The sequence below is a fragment of the Scylla paramamosain genome, chromosome 3 (genome assembly GCF_035594125.1).
Source record: "Scylla paramamosain isolate STU-SP2022 chromosome 3, ASM3559412v1, whole genome shotgun sequence".
In the NCBI taxonomy this organism is placed as follows: Eukaryota; Metazoa; Arthropoda; class Malacostraca; order Decapoda; family Portunidae; genus Scylla; species Scylla paramamosain.
Genome location: NC_087153.1, coordinates 14,335,001 through 14,340,000, shown reverse-complemented (window position 1 = coordinate 14,340,000; position 5,000 = coordinate 14,335,001). Strand labels below are relative to the sequence as shown.

Here is a 5,000-nt window from a genome sequence, read left to right as displayed (position 1 = left end):
GGAGGAGGATGTCGGCACTGAGGCGGGTCCATGAGGGGAGGGGGGGGACACTGTGTCGGGACCGAGATGTTGCATGGATCTGGTATTTAAAGGCTACTGGAAACTCACATTTTCAAATTTTAGTTAATTACCACTAATTGTTCAGATATCTTACAAGTCAAAATTTCTCTCTCGCATTCATCTTCATTTCGCTTAAAGCTATTTGGTGTCACTTTATATCTCTTCAGCATATTCATTATTTAACGCAATCATCGTGCAAGAACACAAACAGTAGCAATTCATAAATATAGGTAATATTCAGCCAATACAATTAATGTTCAGTTAGAAAAGCACACATGATATGAGCATCACATAATTTACCATAAATATTCTTCGCGCACTATACACACCTATCGTACCAAACATAAAACAACATGTAAAATCCTACTCCTCCTTTAATAAGATACTTGATTTCTAGACTGCATTACGCTTTCAAGTTCCACTTACTTTAAGCTACTCCGTCCATCTCGACCCCGCTCTGGTCAGGCCCTCTGGAACCTCTGCCTCTCTGCTATTGTCTAATTCTCTGTCACTCTATTCATATACAGTTGTTTGGAAATGCATATTTCCCTCAGAAAATTATCTTTATTTCCATATATATATATATATATATATATATATATATATATATATATATATATATATATATATATATATATATGTTAAAATATATACCAATAATGTTCTCATTTACGCATATGATCCGCCCACAGGCATGTTACTTGATCCGGAACGCCAGTCAGGGTGTAGGGGCAAACTGGTAGCGGAGTTTAACTTGGTGTTGGTATGTTTCTATAGTCTAACTTTCTTTGATTCTGGTGCCTCACGCCTCCTGACCTATTTCCCCTTTCTATCGTTTTCTCTTCCTTGTTCTCTACATTATTAACGTTAGTTCCCTTTTGTCCCAGGCTGCCTTCACCCATGTAGTGTTGTGGTAGCCAGTCTGTTGTGTCCTGTGCGTGTCTTGTGTCTGTGTTTGTTTATCAGATTTTTTTTTTTTTTTCAGAGTTTACTTGTTTTTTAAATCTGATGTGAATTTTTCTTCTGCTGCAAATTTCCCTTCCGGTGCGGTGACCGGCTTGTTTTCTCCATTTCTTCTTATTTATTCTATCTTCTTCTCTTCTTTCTTCTTCCTTACTTTGTCTTTATTTTTTTTCTTTCTTCTTATTTATTCTATTCTGGTTTCTTCGTTTCTTCTTTCATAATACATTATATACTGTGGTGTGGGGTGACAACAACTGTGAATCATGCATAGGTAGTGTCAGGTTGCTTCTGATGTACCAGCGTCCCATTTTTTTCCCAGATTCTCTCAATGCGATGCAACACCTGGGCACTACGAGTAACTTTCAACATGAGTCAGTTATAGAGGTTCAATTTAATGCGAATGGACAAGTGGACATATAGAGAGAATCACAACCCTTGCGTCAAACCTGCGGGAATCTCATTTTTTCTCCGCCGGCTTTTTAGTTTCGCCCCTTGTGAGTTCCAGGGGGAGTGAGGAGAGAGATCCACCTCCCACCACTTCATCTCTCCCAAAGCTCCTCTCACGTCATCTGGAGCACTGTGACAATAACCATCATAAGTTTATGTCTTGCGCAACGAATGATGTTAGTGTGGAATCTTTCTTCATTGTATTTTATGTGCGAAGTTGTCTTTGATTTAAGGTGGCGAATTGCAATAATGTACGCTTTTTTTCTCTCTCTTATTTTCATAGTGTGAGAGACCGCAGCTTTCATTGCCATTCGTTCCCATGTGTTCCTAGTTCTGTTACGTGAAAATTAATCATTCATTTTTACGTAACAAAACTAGAACACGCTAACGAGTTTACGAGTGTAATTATAATACTTGTAAACTAGTTTAGAGAGAGAGAGAGAGAGAGAGAGAGAGAGAGAGAGAGAGAGAGAGAGAGAGAGAGAGAGAGAGAGGAGGGTGATTAGGCCTGCAATCGAAACACGAAAAATAAATAAATAAGTAAACAAGTAAAAAATAATAATTGGCGTGTGATCATCTTGTTGGCGGTTTCGAGTTTTTTTGGAAAGGACTCTGTTGGTCAAGACTTAGTCACTCATTGACTTCCACAAGCATCTCCATGTTCCTCATCCTTTTAGAGTCCTTTATTCATATTCGTCTTGCAGTACTCCTTTATCATTCATCTGGATTTATTTTACCATATTTGTGGGCATTTTTCTTATTTAATTGTTACCTCAGAATTCTTTCCTCGAGTCAATCGCTGTAACCAGGAAAAACTGTAATATTGCATGTCTTTTTTTTATTTATTTGTCTGGCCTTTTTAATAACATTTAACTTTGACCTTTGGATCTCTTCTGTTCTAGTGTGTGTGTGTGTGTGTGTGTGTGTGTGTGTGTGTGTGTGTGTGTGTGTGTGTGTGTGTGTGTGTGTGTGTGTGTGTGTGTGTGTGTGTGTGTGTGTGTGTGGATGGGTGGGTGTGTGCGCCTGAATGTTTAAGGGTATGTAGATAAGAGGAACATGGATGAAGATGAATGTGTGTGCGTGGAATAGAGGATAAAATGAGAAAGAGGAGGTGGAACAAGAGGGAAAACAAAGAAGAGGAGGAGCAGAAGGAAGAAGAAGAAGAAGAAGAAGAAGAAGAAGAAGAAGAAGGAAAAGAAAAAAATAGGTAAATGAAGAAAAATATCAAGAAAAAACAAATTGTTAATAGGGAAGAAGAGGAGGAGGAGGAGGGCTGGAAGCTGAAGCGGGTTTCCTCCAGCATGCTGATGGAAGGAGCTTATAAATATTCAGCAGAGAACCACCGGAAAATGACCGTCGTGTGCACCAGCTCTTACACTCGTCCACCCACCCACCAACCCACGCCACACCCATTTACCCGCTCGCTCACACACACACACACACACAAACATAGAGAGAGAGAGAGAGAGAGAGAGAGAGAGAGAGAGAGAGAGAGAGAGAGAGAGAGAGAGAGAGAGAGAGAGAGAGAGAGAGAGAGAGAGAGAGAATGTAATAATACCTTGAAATAAGATGATGTCAAGTGAATTTCAGGAAGTCAGAGGGTAATGAGGTGAGCCATGAACCGTTCTCTGACATACTCGTACAGTTAACAGTGACTGCTCGTGACCAGCCCGTGAGTGATTTGAACAGTCAGGGTGAGGGGAAGGAATTAAAGATTGCGTTTTCTTTTCCCGTTTTCTTTCCTGACATTTTTTAACCACGCTGTAACGAGACTAGCGTTCAACAACTGTTCACCTTGCGTCGACTGCGCATGCCCAGTCACGCCACGAGGTTAGTTCCTCGAAGACCGTAATTTAATACTGGAGACTAACGATTTTTTTTTTTTTTTTTTTTTTTTTTTCATGGGCTGCAGTTCCCAAATGTGGCTGCACTTCGCCCACACTCCTGCGGGATTATGAGCCCAACCAAGGCTAACCTGACTAATTTCTTAACTAGAAACTTCACAAGCACGAACCCCATCAGAATTCATTTAACTTCGCAAACTCCCGTATTATCTTTCGTTCTGAATTTTCATGCCTAACGCAGTCAACGGGTGAGTTGGGTCGCACACGTCCAGTCGATGCAGGCTGAGGAGCTGGTCGAGTGAGGTGACCGTCTGCCCGTTATGGCTTGTGGTGTCATACTATCCTTTTAACCCATCCTGCGCCAGTCATTCCACGAGACACGTGCAAAATTCCCAAAGAAGCAACGTTACCGAAGGCAAGTAAGGTTCAGGTTTTAGCTTGCAGACTCAGCAGGGGTCGCATGTCGGTGCTGATTGGTGGTTCCCCGGGTCTCGTTCAAGCTAGTTGGACTCGAGTCTTGTACACGCAGCTACCAATTTACCCCGCCCTCACATCCATGATTTTTCTTCTTTGTAATACAACACGGAAGAAGGCAATGAAGAGAGAAAATAAATAAAACTATGGCGCTAAAAGTTTTGGTGGAACATTTTTCAGTTACAATGAAAATTTTGATATTACAGTAAAAAAAAAAAAACATATATATATATATATATATATATATATATATATATATATATATATATATATATATATATATATATATATATATATATATATATATATATATATATATATATATATATGTTTTTTTTTATGATTTTGGTTGAGCTGGGATGAACTAAAGTCTATTTGGAGGTAATTCAAATAAAGTCTTTCATGACGTTCCTTTTGTAGAACTAAGAGAAAAAACAGCAAGATACTAGTAAATGATTTTTAGTTACTTTGATCTCCACGTATTGTAGTCCAATGAATGGCAGAAAACTGGTTATCTGTGTGTGTGTGTGTGTGTGTGTGTGTGTGTGTGTGTGTGTGTGTGTGTGTGTGTGTGTGTGTGTGTGTGTGTGTGTGGGGGGGAACGTCCCTTCTACTGAAACGTTCACTCTGAAGAGACTACGCTGTGCCTGCTGTTGTTGTAGGATGACCTAAACTTTACATAAACATGATATATTCTCTCTCTCTCTCTCTCTCTCTCTCTCTCTCTCTCTCTCTCTCTCTCTCTCTCTCTCTCTCTCTCTCTCTCTCTCTCTCTCTCTCTCTCTCTCTCTCTCTCTCTCTCTCTCTCTCTCTCTCTCTCTCTCTCTCTCTCTCTCTCTCTCTCTCTCTCTCTCTCTCTCTCTCTCTCTCTCTCTCTCTCTCTCTCGACGTGCATTCCATGAAGCATGTGCAGTTAACCATCCAGGTTCATCCACTCAGTGCCACCCTCCAGTGGTGCTCTCTATCCGTGATCTCTGCTTTATTTTCTTCTCCCCACCACGACTTTGCCTCTTGATGTATAATGAGCGATCCACTGAACATTAACCCAGTGTGCACATGCTGTAGTTTTATCTTTTACACCACTCAAATTTAGGCACATTGATTTTCCTACAACCTAAAACGTAGTTTTTTTGTTTCTTTACTATGCATAGCTTCATTACAGTTAAGAGTTTAGGTCTTTATTTAGTTTGTGTTCGTCCTTCTCATTTACCT

General features: G+C 40.1%; 1 protein-coding gene across 2 annotated transcripts in view; it reads left to right on the top strand.

The window, feature by feature from the left end:
* LOC135091076 (G-protein coupled receptor GRL101-like) overlaps nt 1–5,000 on the top strand; it is a 214,069-nt gene that overhangs the window by 190,025 nt on the left and 19,044 nt on the right. The gene's annotated exons all lie outside the window — the stretch shown is intronic.